This window comes from Streptopelia decaocto, assembly GCF_964273445.1.
Source record: "Streptopelia decaocto genome assembly, chromosome: 2".
Classification (NCBI taxonomy): domain Eukaryota; kingdom Metazoa; phylum Chordata; class Aves; order Columbiformes; family Columbidae; genus Streptopelia; species Streptopelia decaocto.
The window spans coordinates 69,811,819-69,828,241 of record NC_138655.1 but is presented as its reverse complement, the minus strand read 5'-3'; the positions used below and the strand labels follow the sequence as shown (position 1 = coordinate 69,828,241).

The window sequence follows — 16,423 nt, the reverse complement described above, 5'->3', positions numbered from 1 at the left end:
TGTTACATGGTAATTATGCCTTCTATCTTCTCTAATTGTTTGTTTTTCTGTTATTCTGTATCAGTTTTCTATCTCAATTTAAACACCTCTTTAGCAGCTGCTGTGGACCAGGAACAGTGTGGATTACATAATAACATCATGAGGAGAAGGATTATTAATCTGATACCTGGCAGACTGCTTCAGGGTCTGAGAAACTTTCACTACTGGAAATCTCCACCAGCTATTCAGATATAAATTCAACCATTTAGCACTTGTAGTAACTGGAAAGACATCAGTTGTATGAACTCTTGCTTTCCTAAAACACCTGACTGGTTCAGGTTGAGGAATAATTCTTGTTTGAATGTTCTAGAAAGTGATGAAACAGGAATCTTCCATATAGAAACTCATCCTAGGGTACACCAAAAGTTAGGCAGCAGCAGGAAAACACTCAGATTGTTTAAGTTTCTAATCAACCCATAACAACAAAGTTACTAAAGATAAAATAGTGGAACAAGTAGGCTAAATACTTGCTATTTTGAGATAAAGGTCAGGATACAGAGAGAACTATGACTTACAGAAGAATAAAATCTGAACATTTTGAGATGAAGATGGGCTATACTACAGAACACTTCAGCAAGCACCAAAATGAAAGGCATCTTTTAAAAATACGGTTAAATAAAAAGTGATAAAAATACGAATGTACTACATTTAGTCAATCAGTATTGAATTATGCTTATTCCTTTAGAAAGATGGGAAAAAAAATCACTGGAAGTACTATCTTAAGCCACTTAACCTGAAACCTTTATCTTGACGTCAAGACAAGCAAACAGGAACCTCTCAACACTATTACACACACCTCATGACAGGCCAAAACAAGCATCCCAACTCATTCTGCTTTTAGCTCAACTGTTTGATAAAGGCACACACTTAGCAAAACACTTCTTAACGCTGGCTCATGTGGAAAGTATCAACTAACATTTTTGTATATGTTAGGAAATGTACTATGGTTTTTAAAGACTCAAATCAAATTCATCATTAGTAACTAAACTAGAGAAGCAATACCAGCTGAAAAAGTATTTCTAAGACCTTCCTCCGCAACTGAAAACTTGGGGCTTGCAATTATCTCCCCATGGGGCTCCCACCAAAACAGAAGACAAAGCGTTTTTCAAAATAACTAAGCTGGATTTCCATGGTATGATACATGAACATTTAGCTTCAAATTACTTTGATATAAAATTAATAAGAAGCAACTATAAGTAGCAGCTCAAGTGCTTCATCAGCTTCAAAAGAAGAGCAAATGCTGAGAACAGTTACTTGCTTTGCAAGCTGAAGTGTTCTACAGACCAAGTATGTTCAAACCACTGATTTGTCAGCATTGCTCTTAGATTTGCACCAAAAAAAAATTCCATGCTTCCAGAAACTAAGTTCTAAATAAACTCTAAATAAAAAAAAAAGATGTCTTAAATAAGATTCTTTCAGCAAAAGCCTTAACAACCTTCCATAGTCATTGAAAAATTATATACAGAAAGGAAAATTCAATTTGATTTTCCATACCATAGCAACAATATTCTGCTTACTCATCAAGAATTAATACGGCAAAAAAGTTTGCAAAAGACTTAAAGTTCAGTGCTATCTTCAGCATGTTTGTGAAAGAAAACTACAAGAATTTAGACAACATGTAAATTTGAGTTCTTATATGACTGTCTTGTCTGTCTGTTTTGTACTACCATGTAATTTTTTGCTCAAGACATTACATCTTATCCAAATACATCAACTCTCTTGCCTACCTCCACAAAAATCAGTCCAACATACCTCAGGGCTATAACGGTGTGCCTTATGCTGTAAATGAAATCTGATGGTATGCCTATTTTACATTTTACTGGGGTATAAGAACCCCTCCCATTTCTTACCAAAATCCCACTGATATTTTCTTGCTAAACATAGCTACCCGCTTTTGCCTGAATTGGATCAATGTCTCTACCATTTAGCACATGTTTTTCCCATTTTTCTGTTTCTATTTCCAAAAAGCACGAGCAAGCCTGAAAAGGAAACGAAGTCCTATGTCAAGAGTAAGCTTTACTCTTGCCCTAGTCAAGAGGAATGTGAAGGGAGAAGATCAAACTGATTGTTTCCTACCTGAAACTGGCTAAACAGGCTCATCATGCTAGTCAAAACTCTCACCTGCCAATACCTAGATACTCCCCAGTCAACACTTCTACATTCTCTCAATAGTTCCGGATTTGCAAACACTTTTTTTTTCTGTTCCCATCTCCTATGAGTTTTTTGGTTGCCCAACTGCTGTTTGCCTATACTTGGAGCCCGCAACACATTCCTTTAGGCAAAGCATTGACTATGAGACTCTCCAATGCCGTCTGTCGCTGCAGTAAGTCAAAAAGTTGAAAAGGGAAATGTCATTGCTTCCTTCACAATGCCCAGGGCAGTTGTTCAGGAAGTCTGGAGATCGCAGCTTTAGTTTGATCAACAGGATCTTGTACCAGAGTTCTTATTTCAAAGCTGTTCAGATGCTACCAAAATGTCTAATTCTCACCCACCTCCAACTACTTTTAATCACTAAAAGACGCTTGGTAACATCACTATGTCACCCAGTCCCAATTTTCCTCAGTCTGAAACACTAGCTCTTTGAGGCAATCTGTATCTTCTGAAACAGCCTTCAACATAGCAATGTCTGATTATCAGATACCACTTTATTTTTTTAACCAGATGTCTAGCCTTTGACCATTTACAGCTTACATACTTACTGAAATAATTACAAGCTGAGGAGCCAACAGTACAATATTTCAATATGGTGATCCTGTCATTTACTTATAATGCTTTGCAAAGAACATCAATGACCCATGAACATTACACTTAAACATTTCTTCATTCTGGTAACAGAATGGATTATATTACATGTAATTTGCAATCTTTTATTAATATGCTAAAAGAAAAACAAAAACAAACAAACAAACAAAACAACAAGAGAGCAGTCACCATTAGGCAGATCAACGGAAACACAATTCAGATACCATTAACAATAAATTTTAAAATAGTTACAATGCACCTTAAGACAACCTATATTTTTTCTTAGGATTTATTCATTTCAAAGCTTGAAGCAACAAACTCTTTTGATTGTTATTTTTTTTAATATGCCAAAAAAGTTCTTATAAAGTTAGATATTACATGTAGAAAAAAGCAGATAATTCAGGTAAAAACTGGAGTGAAAGCATAGGTGACAGTGTTAAAAATACGTCCATACTTAACACTAACATTTCACTCCTCGATAACAGTCAAGCCCTTAAAATAATCTTATTTAGCTGCAGTCATTCAAGAAAGTGAGAGAATATTATTATAAACAGTTTACTGTTATTTGTAGTATAAGGGGTCTTTTCTAACAGTTGATTAGTGTAGAACACATGTCCAAAGAAACTAGGTCACAACTAAATATCCAACAATTTAATTTGAAGAAAATCTTGGCAGACAGTTGCTTTATTAATTTTCTCAGACCACCCTTCTGTGCAAGTAGGTGCCACGGTTAAGAATAAAGCCTTAGTTTTCCCAAGGCAGTAAGGTTTAATTTTAGTGCAGAAAACATTAGCATGAAGACAGTGAACTGAGCTTCTTTCATTCCTTTTCCTCATGCTATTCAGAAAGAAAATAAAATAGGTTATCACTCTCTCTAACTACATTAGCTTATGTACTTTACATGTATGAACAATACATTAATCTTCACTTCATCTTGTCTGCAGTCTGCTCTCCTATTCTCCCCTTCGTTTTTTCAAGAGAACAAGAGATAGCATACTTATGAAACACCAACTTTATAAGCTAAGTATCTCTTCTGTGAACAGATTTCAAACTATTCCCAGTAAAAAAAAAAAAAAAAATACATTCAGTATTGAAATGTTCATATGCAAACTCTGGAAACCTTGTGTCAGGGAGAAGAAACATGACCAACTACTCATTAATGCAAGCAAAATGGTTTAACTTCCCCCAGAACTACCCTACAGCAGCAGCTGGCTACTTTTTTTATATTTTAAAAGGACCAGCTGCAGTAGGAGCAGTGGCACACTGAAAAACTATCTGAATGTTGATGCTTAGAAATAAATTACAGTCCACCTGCACACAGCCCTTGCTAAAACAAGTTATCCTGCCCTGTGAAAAGCAGAACTGATCTCCCAGGATTTCAGTCAACAGCAATAACCTCAGCACCCTGACGCTGCTGCCCCTTACAAGCTCTTCTTCATTCCTCCACTCCCAAAACCTCCATGCCCACATGATACTATTCTACCTTCCCTATGTCTCTTAATTACCAAAGCAGCAAGAGGTATCCCATGCTAGGGTTTGTTCCAAGCTTTAGGTATGCCATCTGGTCAGTCAAAAACATGGGTCATTGGGGAATCGGCAGGCTAGAAAAAGAACAGGCAACTATTTAGTTGTCTTTCTTCTTCCTCCACATCAATTTTCTCCAAACTTCTGCTAACTTAATATTTTGAGGACCTTGCCCACTGAGTCTGACTAAAAATAGCCTACAAATTTTGGGGAGTGCACACAGGGGAAGAGCAATGGAGGACTGAAGGTGAACGGAGCAGGAAGTAATACTGTGTCAAAAAGAAACTCTTCCTCTCCTGCCAAAGCAATTTTTGTTGCCTGGCTGGGACATGCATTCACATAAAAACACTATTAGCTTTTACAACAAGGACTACCACAGGGCATGATGTTCCCACTGATGTACAATGAGAACACAGACAGACTGCAGGCAGAGAACAGAACCCCAGCCAGCGCTGGTGCAGCCAGGGAAATACCCCTCACATCACTTGAAGACTGGACATTTTATCCATACCGATGCAGCCAAAGCGAGTGACTAAGTTTTTCCAAATGTCTTTCAAACTTTTTGTATATTAAAGTCTTGTCTAACAGCTACAAAAAGATGCTTATTTATAACTGGAAAGCCTTATTTTTGAAGCTGAACATAGTATTTCTCCCATAAACCTTCACTTGCAGCAGGTAACAAGTTTTTCAGACATATATGCAGTTTTTAAGATAGAAGTCCCTTAAAATTTCCCTAATCTACATAGAGCTGGCTTCATAAGCTTGGAGGTTTTGCAGTAATGTTCCTCCATAAGCATTCAAATTTTTACAAATAAACATTTTTTTCCACCACCCCTCCATCTAAAACAAATCCCTTTCACAAAAGGAAGATAATTCTTCAACAACTGTTTGCATAAGACGCGCTAAACTTTCTCCTTCTCTCTGAACAGGACTGCTCAGCCCACAACAAGTTTCATGATGCTGAGGCAGTAGCAGTTCCAGTTGCCACCAAAAGAACCAAACTAATCCCTTTTTTTCCACACCAGAGGACTCAGATTTGGAAAACTTTAAACACATTGTATGTCACTTGGGCCACTGTGTTCATTTCCTCTTCAATATGCCCAGCCATAAATAGATTTCAATTTACTTCAAAGATGCCAGTCATCACTTCTCTCAAAGTATTGTCTCCCTCTCCTGACATATCCTAGTTTACCTTTTATCTAACAGCTTAGTACATTGTTACAACACAAAGGAACTCATTTATTCAAAATACACTGAAATATCTCTGGTAAATTAAATTATGTCAAGAACTCACATGCAAAGGAAAATACAAGACCTCATGTCTTTTCTGAATACTCTCCAAGGATCAGTTAAGGTAAAATGAACATTCTCAGTAAGCTGACTTTGAGATAATTTTCTTTTTTTTTCTGAAATACTTGAGTTACACTTAAAAAAAAGGGATTGTTTTTTGAAAAAGGTTGAATTTCAGACAGCCAAGTCTCTAAGTTATGTCAAACTAGAGATCAAAAAACCCAAATTACTAGCAATTTCTGTTATTTTCTCTTATTTCAGATACATTTCTCTACTCCCATTCTTGAATCATTATCGCAGCCTTCTGAATAAAAATTGATACGCCCGACCTGTCATTACACACCCAAACAAATGGAGAAGACAAAGAAATCACAAATTATGGAAAACTGTTAAGAAGGTATGTTACAACAGTAAATGATGAGAGATATTTTAAACTAACAGCCAGCACATTACAAGTGACAGATACAGAAGCAGACACCATCTCTTCGAAAAAATCAATAAATTGTTCTCGTTTCTGCTCCATAGAAATAGACAGTACAGCTCTTCCCTGCAGACGGAAGCACTAGTGAATCATAATTTCATTAGTTTCCTCAACAAAAAATGGCTCGATTAGAAGAAAGTTGGTATCGTATATTTTTACAGCCTCGGAGTTGAAAATTTAGCTATGAGGATCCCAAGGTCAAACATTTGATTAGGAAATCAGTACCTGACTTGCATGCTATTTAAGTCTGGGCTCTTCTGCATAGAAGGGACAATAAAGAAAGCCAGCTCATTTTAAAAACTATCCCATTGTAGTTTCTTTGTTTAAAAACACGTGATATAAAGTAGTGGATTAGTGTAAACTACTGGCTATAACTCTGTGCTGTTCAACTGTAGTGCATACAACATGAACTAGGCTATAAAAAAAAAATAAAAGGCACTGTTTTCCTGGTAGAAGCTGAGTTGTTTTATTAAGTTTTAGACAAAGAGGAAAATGTGGTTTAAAGGAGTTCTTAGATATCTTTCAAATACACACAACACTCAAGAAGAATAGAAAAGCCATTGTTTCAGCCCTAAGAAGTTCTTGCTGTATTTGGGAAAGCACAATTTTTTTGGGGAAAAAAGGGACAGTCATGATAGCCTAAAGCTGCAAAAGAAAGCTTTGATATAATCCAAAGCAAGAAAATTACATATTATTGTACTTCTGTGAATCAAATCACAGCTGAGATTGGGACAATTGGTTTCTTGCACGCAGCAGATTTCAAGCATTAAGTGGTTGCAGAAGAGTGATTAGTTTTCCTGGACATGCAAAGACAAAAGATGTGATTTGACAACTCTGCAAAACCCAAAAGGAACTAGAAGGAACCAGAACAAAGGAAACTTCTAGAAATGAAGGACTTGGTTTCTGGGTTTTATAGGGCTTCTTTTTTAAAGAACTAATTAAATTCAATATGTAAGATTACTTGGTTTATTTTGGGTATTGGGTACCTTACATTTTTTAAGTTAACTATTGCAGATATAAAGTTGTTATGATTTAGAACTGCAGTGCAAGATTAGATATGTAGCCTGACAAGCATGTTTTGATAGAGAAAAAAGTTTTATGTTGGGTTTGCATACACAAAGTGGTTTAGCCAGTTCTGGTTACTCACTAGACTCCCAGAATTGTTCATAATGTTTTATAAACACTTTCTCTTTCTAAGAGATGACACCATAGCAGAATAATGAGAATAATATTATGAAATAGTACTTTAATGCATAATACAAAAAAAAAAAAAAAAGCTTTCAACAACTCTACCATACACCTTTTGAATATATATACACGTTAAGATTTTTCAGATGCTTTTGTCAGAGTAACTTTGATTCTGCTGTATCCCAACTACATTTTTACAAGAGTTGATGAATTGTTTAATATTCACTGCAGGAGTGTGCCAGCGCTACTGGACAGTCACGGTACAGAATGCTACCTGATTCTTTAACATTTTGTACAAAGTAGTATATTTCAACAACATACACATTATTTTAGACTTGATAAAATATTAATGCAGCTCCTAGCAATTCAATGTATCTCTTCACAGCTGAGCATCAAATACAGATTTTAGAGCTTGTAAAACCTGTAACAAATATTAGTTTTTCTAAAGCTATACTACCAATACTTTTTAAGCTCTCAGTACATCACAGGTATTTTCAAGGTTATATTATTGACCATTTCCTTCCGGAACTCTGCACAGCTGGAGCAGTCCTTAATGCTGATACTCCAAAAACATTTTATTCCCATGTAAATATCTTATTCCAATGTTCCTAAACCCCCTGATGTCATAGATTAAAACAGATTTGAAGCAGAAAAAAACCAAAAACAAACCTAAAAAAACCCACACCACACACGATATTTTCATTTTTGATGAGTATGCCATGTAACACAGCAGCAGCTGCCCTATTCCATTCTGCTTTAGCAAGAAACTTGAGCTTTTACAAAGAATAAAGAATTCCTGTGCATCCTTCCTGTCACATTATTTTCCCTGCTCACTTCAGTACCCAGTAGAATTTGAAGAAAAGGGACCACTACACAGCTTGGAGTTGTTTTCCCACAGCTATCTTAGACCACACTTGCAAAACATTACCAGTCTGTTCTTTAAAGAGGACAGATACTTAGATTAATGCTAAGTCTCAAGCAAATGCAAGTTTAACTTACTGGACTTTCCTATCCTATCTGTAACCCATTCTATACACAAACAGCAGTGGAGCAAGGCATAAGTCATAAGAAGAACCTCAAGGCCTTTCAAAGTCTCTGAGAAGATACAAAGCATATGGACGTTTTCAACTACATTAAGGCTCCTCCTGAAGGTGGTACTGTGCTTTTCTACTCCCTAAAGTTACTGAACTGAATGACTTTGTATTTTTCATGCTGTTTCTGAAACTTAAAGTTCAGGAAAATAAACCACAAAATCAAATATTTTAAAATGTCTGCCTGAAAATGGACTTCAATTTTATAACTTCTCTTTGTAGACAGAGGGCCTTAGGGGTACATATAATTTTTTTTTGAAATATGTATTTCAAATAGGTGTATTTAAACTGTAGTACCTCTGCTGCACTTTATGAATCCTAGTATTTGTATTACGAGTGTACTTGTTGGCACTGTCTTCAGAATTTGAAACTGAAAACAAAATAGGTTTCCTAAACTATTACTAATTTAAGTACCTTTATTTCTTAAACTTCTGATCAGTGAGGCATGAAGAAAAAGTGCAGGAGTATACTGGAAGGGGGAGAAACAAAGTCACACACTGCCTGCAGGGGTGGGGTTTTTTTGGCTACTCTAAGTATACCTGTTATTCCAAGTATTTCTTTGGAACAGCACTGCTCTGGTATGCTGTCTTCAACCATTTTCCAAATGTAAAGATAGCAGACACTCACTTCACACACATGATACTACAGACAGAGTTTAAAACTGCAAAGCTGTCTTTAAAGAAAATTAAAAAAAGAAAGGGTTTCTGTGGAAATACATCCTTAACTTCTTTACAACAGTCATTAACTCACAAACTGGACATTCAAAGTAGCATTCCAATCAGCAGAAACTGAAGTAATTTCTTACAGGAGGACTGTCTGGAGACAATAGTCAAAGCTGAATTTTGCATCTAGAATTAGGATTCATCTTCTGTGTTTGAAAAGTATATCAATCCCAATTACCCTGAGTACACAATGAACTGAAAATTAAATAAATCCATTAGCTTAACCTTAACATAAACGAGTCCTTAAAGATACTTTAAAAACGCCCCATCAGTGAATGTTCTCTCTTCGATGTCTTTAATGCAGAAACATCATGAACAGGATATGCACATAAGAGGCCAGGTTGTTGTTAATGCTAAATTATTCATAATGGTAATCAAACTGATGAATGTCACACTGAGTGATAGCACAACTCCAACCAATCCTACTTCTTCATGTATAGCTCATTTCCACTTGGGCCATCTGAAGATTCAGAAGCCTACTGTAGTTGTGGGTTGGTTTTGCTGTTTGCAATACCTAGCATAGTTGGGAACTGACCACATGAAACTTCATATTCTTGTCATCCACTTTTGGCTGGGGTGAGAGATAGCTTTATGCTTGTTCTTAGTTCTTCCTCATCCTGGCCACTCTAGTCAAACTCATTTGACAACACTGTTGTGGGGACATCTGCCTAAGACCTCTTTCTCTTTATGGAGGTCCATGGTCAATTGATGTATTTTTCATTCTGCTTTTCAATCAGCTTCTGCATTCAGATATTTAATGAGCGCTTCAAAATCTCTCTACACAGTAACAACTGATTCCAACTCACTACCAATATTCCCATCCCTGGTTTGTTCCTCACAGAACCCTGAGAAAAACAAACACACACAACACCTTGTTTCCCTCTCCCTAGAAGAATCCTGGCATTATCACTTCCCTTCTAATTTTTAGTGCAATTCTGGTTATCATTCACAATTTGCACTAAAGCATTGCTAGCATACATAGTGTAGGTTTAAATGGCATGGAAAAAGATAACGATGACTCGTAGCTATAGAAAAATAAACAGATCCGGATTCAAGTTCTTCAGGCTCTTTTGGCCTTCATCATGTCGTGGTTGCAAAATGAGGCTAGCATTCCTGTCTCCCGTAGAACAACTTCATGTGAGATAGTTAAGCACTGTGATATGATCGTAATTCCTGTGGCTGACAGGAAGCACCAGCTGAAGCTCTGGAGTCTATCCTAATGCACTGTCAAAAAGTATGACATACCCTCTTGCTGGCCTATAACAAGTTTTCACAGGAAACTTGGATGTCGAATATCATCCCAATTCAATTGTTCCACATAACTGGGATGACAAATTTTGTCACATGACTTCACTTACACATCAGGAATTCTCTTAGTGAAGAAATATTTGAACTCAACATGAAAATAGTGCCATAGCCCACTACAAAGAAATGCTATTTGTACAAGAAGTGGCAAGATTTTATCCACAGTAAGAAATTCCACCAAAACAAAACAAACAAAAAACCCAAACAAACAAACTACAAAAAAACCCAACCACCTGGAGATTCTCAGCTTAACCAATATCAGCACTAGTGAAAATAAAGCAGATTTTCCAAAACATTTCCAATATTACACTGGCTTAAAATTGACAGGACAAAGTTTCAAAAAGCAGGACTAGCCTTATGGAATGAAAGAGCAGTTCACACGTTCTGCCTCCAAAGGATGCTAACGCTCTTGCAGAAAAATGCAAAAGATAAACCAGTTCAGTAAGTTTTCTGCCTGAGTAAAGTTTCTGAAAGTTGATACCAGCATGGCACAAGAGGGGAAAAAGAAAAGTATGAAAACAGATCCCTCTTTAATTAGGAATGAATTTTGCAGCAGCTGTACATCAGCTGGTACCACAGTCTAAACTTACACAGCAGCAAGCTGCTACTGCTTTATACCGCTATTCACTAGCACTAGCTTCTCACAGGAGAACACACACTAACGCCTTAAGGACCATCAAATTATGCAGAATAGTAGTGCACAGCACAAACAGTGCTCAATAGCCCTACCTATATATCTCTTCTAAATGCTCGAAAAGATCTGATAATAAAGGAAAAATACACCAGCTGAATCTATCAATGAGAGTTGCAGTAGTCATTCAACACTGATTACAGTAAAAAGGCACCATTACAAACCTCTGACTCTCAAGGATAACTTTTTAGTTTCACAGAAATGAAGCTGACCACTCCAACACCAAAATCAAATACCTTGGCAAAAAAAGTTCTGAAGCCACTTCACAACCAAGTACCCTATCATACTTACCTACCACTTAAAGGCAGAAGAGAAGATTAAAAAGTTGGATTTCTTTATTTTTAATGATTGAAAATAAAGACTTGGATAACAAGCAAGGGTGGTAAGTGATATCAAGAGACAATCTGTGACAACCACCTTGCCAAGGATACCTTTTCTTAACTGACCAAGTCTCCAAGCACATTTGTTTCCACTGACAACTAAGGTTGTAACAACTAAACAGACCTTTCCATGTTGAGTGCTTGGTTCCGTCTGCCCTTCAACCAAAGACACAAGGAGTCAAAATCATATTTCCTACAAGAAACTGCAACCCACCACTGAGTAACCTGCATAGTCTAGGGCTTTAGAATTCTAATTATTTCTCCTTACTGGATTATAACCAGACCTTTATGTGAACGTGACCATAAAAATGCCTCAATGGGTTGGGAGTTACTACAACAGTACATGCACAAGATATTTATGCAGCACTCAAAGTCACAAGCTTCTAATTTAGCCAAAAGTAAATGCCCTTTAAGAATCTTGATATTTCATAGTGGAAAACCATATTCGAGCAATCAAAAAGTGAATAATAGAGCAGTTAGCCAGCTCTTTAATACATTAGCTAAAAGTATATCAATTCCATTGATTTTTATGATGGGCTGATTTCACATAATGGACTAGGGCTGCTAGAAACGCTGTAAAAGGAAAAAAAATGCTTTGCCAGAATTAGTGGAAGATGGTGTCAAAATGCTTTTACAACAAGCATATAGTTAAAACATTTTATTTGGAGATGTTAAATTTAGAATACTACTGTCAAGAATAGATTTGTTCCTAAAAGTTGAGTAAAAGCCATGGTTACAACACTGCAGATATATTTTGCAGATTTCAGTTATATTTTGCTTTAAATATTTTGTTTTATTGGTAGCTAAGAAACACAAAGCTTGCATTATGAATACCTAGTCAAACTTCAACACAGCAAAAGGCTAACAGCAGGATGCTTTGAGGATCCATACAGCAAGCAACATTTAAAGGCACTAATTAATGATCTAGAAAATAAAGTAGAAAAGTGAACAGTTATGTAGGTTAGTCAAGTACAGAAGACCAAAAAATGTAACCAACTGGGAGCTAATCAACCACGATGTACAGGTAACACAATGGCAGATAAAATACAATATTAATAAATGCAGAAGTAGTGTCACTGAAAGCTAAAGACAGAATTATGAGTATAGCCAGCAACCTTCTAAATTAAGTAGACCTAGTATAAACAAGAGGATTACAAGCATCCCTGTGGAACTCAGGGAAGATATCTGTTCAATGTGAGAGCATAGCTGTTGAAAATTAAAAGTATCAGGATTCAAAAGCAGCAGTGGCAAACACAAGCAAAACTGTGGTATCGTCATATAAAAGTAGTGCTTCTTTGTTAACAATTACCTCAAAAAGGCTGCTGCAGTATTAGACAGAGTGTGTGAAAAAACATGTATAAAGAGATTGTACGAATTGTTACAATTGTAAATTGTATAAAGATATTACTGCTAATACAAAGTATCACAAAGTAGGATATGAAAAAATACATAGCTATAAGTAGACTAAACAATGAAAACTGAAGGGAAATAATTTACATTTCAAAAAAATAAGATACTGCTCAGTGAAAGTGGGAAGCATATAGTTCAGAGGTATGCTTTCTCAATACAATGCATAATTAAATACTAATTTCTAGTGCATCTTTATTATAAAGAATCTGCTCATAGCCAAAGAAGGACAGAAAACTGGACTGGGATGAGGAACATCACATTTAAGGATCCAAGTCTACTTCTATGAAATATTGTTGTAAGACTCATACCATAACAAAAATATTCAACATCTGCTGCCTGTAACCTTTCTTTTATCTGCCACAAGCTATTCATCTAGATGAACTCCAGCTAAGTTCCACTGCCACAATTTCAATGCGAAAATCACCATGTTGGCCCAGCAAGGGGAGGAGACACATACCCAAAGTACCACCCCTTCCAAACAGACTTTAAAAATCAAAATCCTGAAGAGCAACCCTAGAATGCAAAACATGCACTATAGCTTGGCCTAACGGACAGAACTACAGACTTCCAGACTTTGGTTAATAATTTAAGAGAAATAAAATAACTCCAAAATTCTTGATAAAGTGTTTGGTTTATAAGTAGGAAACAGCACCATTCTCAAAAGCACCACTCCAACTGCTAAAAAGTGTTTTAATGAATCTTACAAAAAAAAAAAAAAAATTTCAATTTGTAAGCCAGTCCTTGTAAGCACTGAAAGTTCCCAACACAGGTCAACTTACATCTAGAGAGGGTTCCTGAACTTCCATGTAGAAGACACCTAAAGAAAGAGACTGGGGAGGACTGCAGAGCCAAAGAACATACCATTTAGGACCTGTGAATCAAACTTTTGTCTCAGGTGGACAGTCTGAGACTTACAATGTGCACTAAAAAAAAAAAAAAAAAAAGTGCCACAAACCAAAACACCACACACCAAAAAAAACCACAAAACAAACCACTAAAAATATAAAATGCAAACTCTCTGAAGAATCTCATGTCTCTTGAACTAAACATAATGTAAATTGCATTCAAGTGATTTAAGTATTTGGAAGTATCCTATTTTTAGATGAGTGTCCCTGGAGCTACTTTTTGTTCTCATCTCAAAAGACAAGCAGCATGCTCTTTCTCTGATAGAAGAAATAATAATACCTAATAAGTTTACAACTAATATATATTTTACCAACATGTATGCAACAAAGAAAGGACAGCAGGGTACTATTCTGCTAAAGCAGCAATCTGGCATTGAAATTCATTCTAAATTACCTCTGTTCTTTCTCTGTATAGCTTATTCCTGAACTCATTTGTACAAATCCAGTTTGAGATGATGAGTGGGGTGGGGGGTGGAATTTTTGTGTAAAAGTGAAACAGTACCACCTCACCACTAGGATATGCAAAGACTGTCACATGGTATTTTTAAAACATTTCCATTACTTTCAGGAGTGTCTTTGAATTGCCCTATTCCTACAGAAACAAGTTATACGAGGAGTAAGGTATCCTCATTCACGTAGCTTACAATTCTGAAAAGCCAGGCAGCATCCAATACCAGTCCAAGTGTTATCACTATCACCTTAATCTCAAGGGCGGCTTGCATGTAGTGTCCTTGCCAGGTATCGTTTGTATAATTTTTCTGAAGATGACCATGCTGCCACAATCTGCATATTGACAATCATTTGAGGAACCTTCAGCTCTGATGTTCATTCACATTTTACAGATAAGGTGAGTCTGATAAAACGTAGAAAATTCACATTCCAAGTGCTAGCAATACCACTTAAAAAGACCAACATCACAGGAGGACACAGACAAAATTCCAAGTCACAGAAAACGATGAAGCTGGCACTAGAAAGTTAAATGCTTTCTCCAATATAAGCAATCCTCTGTATTTACAAGAAAAACGAGATCTGTGGTGTTCCAAGTGTTCAGAGGAGCATGATCTTCACTGCCTTTACAAAGGAGTCAAGTTGAGAGTAGCAGTGTATAAAATACATGGTTAGTTACATAGTTTTGGTTTGAACAGCTGTTGGCTATGTTCATTTACAGTTCATGTAGTGCCAACATCATCTATACAGACAGAAGAGGCTGGTTTCACTCCTGTTCATCACCATAAAAGTTATTTCTCTCAGCAGCTGCTGCACAAAAATCAGTTTCTATTTCAGTATCTCACCCTGCAAGTTCACGAAGTGGCGGGTTCTAAAGACTGCTAAACACAAGTACGACCTAAAGAAACTTGGCCGTACTTAATGATAAACGGGGTTGTGGGGAGGGGGGTGGGGAAGGACAGATGAACGACACTCACTTCTGCTTTCTTGGAGTGGAAGGAGGTGGTAACCCTGTTAACACGGGTAAAGTCATATGAGAACTAAATTGCTTTAGGCAACTACTTGGACTGAGAGCCCCAGTTTTCCCGAACCTCTTCAGCTTTATGAATTAAAAGGGAATAAAATGAGGCTGAACCGGATTCCAGCAGATAAAAGTCTAAAATATTAGTCACATGTTACATAATGACCATTAACTGATCGAACTCGGAGTGACAGCGGTGCAGCGGCAGGCCCGGGGATGCTGCCCCGCTGCTCCCCCCCTGTGGACACCGAGCAGCCTGGGAGCAGCAACAGGACGTCTCCAGAGCTTCCCCCGCCCGCCCCTTTCCCCGGCACGGAGCAACTCGGGGAGCCGCTGCCAGGCAGCTCGCAAGGCTGCGTGTGCCCGTTCCCCCCGCCCCGACCCTCCCCGGCGGCTGCCCCCCGAGCGGCACCGCGGCGGGGCCGCCCCACGGGAGGAAGCGGCGATCGGCCGAAGCGGCGGCTGCCCCGCCGGTGGCCGGAGGGGGGAGAAGCCCGGCGCTGCCTGAACTCAGTGCTTCCCTTTCCCCGAGCCCCAGCGCGGGGGGGAAGCGGAACCCGAGGCGCTCGGAGCCCGCACTCACCTCGGCCCTCTCTGTCGCCGCGGGGCGGCCGGCGGTTGGGGGGAAGCACCGGGCGCCGCCGGCCCCGCCGCGCCTGTCACCGGGCGCCCGGGTAGGAGAGTCCCGCAGGGTAGATCCTCGGGGCGGCGGCGAGGACGAGCCGCGCACCGCCCGCTCGTCGCGGCGGCCGCTGCCTCGCACCAAGTTGAGGCGCGGCCGCCGTTGCCGTCACGCAGCCGGGCTGCCGGCGGCTGCCGCTACAGCCGCGGGGAACCGGCGCCTCCGCTCGCCGCCTCGCTCCGCGGCCGGGGAACGAGCGCCGCGCCGCCACGGCCGCCTCGGCCCCCCTCTTCCTGCGGCTGCCGGGAGCCGCGCTCCGGGCGCAGCGGCGCGGTCACACGGAGCCCCGCGGAGGAACCGCCGCTGCCTTCCTCAGCGCCTCGGAGCCCGCAGCTGCAGCCCCGCGGCAGCGCCCGCTCCGCATGCCCCGGCCTCCGCGCAACAACCGCCGCCGGCGGCGGCGCCCCCGCTCTCCCGCGCTCGCCTCTGCCGCCCGAGCGCTCCTCAGCGCCGCGCCTCCATCACCGGCGCGGGGGCGGCGGCGGCGCGGGAGGTTGGGGGGAGG

The 16,423-nt window shown here is 39.1% G+C and overlaps 1 protein-coding gene across 3 annotated transcripts in view; it reads right to left on the bottom strand.

The window, feature by feature from the left end:
- Positions 1–16,423, bottom strand: part of GALNT1 (polypeptide N-acetylgalactosaminyltransferase 1) — a 90,421-nt gene extending 73,998 nt beyond the window's left edge. For all 3 annotated transcript variants that reach the window (XM_082046927.1, XM_082046928.1, XM_082046929.1), the window contains exon 1: positions 15,820–16,423. The gene's annotated coding sequence lies outside the window, so the exon portion shown is untranslated. The remainder of the gene's footprint in view (positions 1–15,819) is intronic.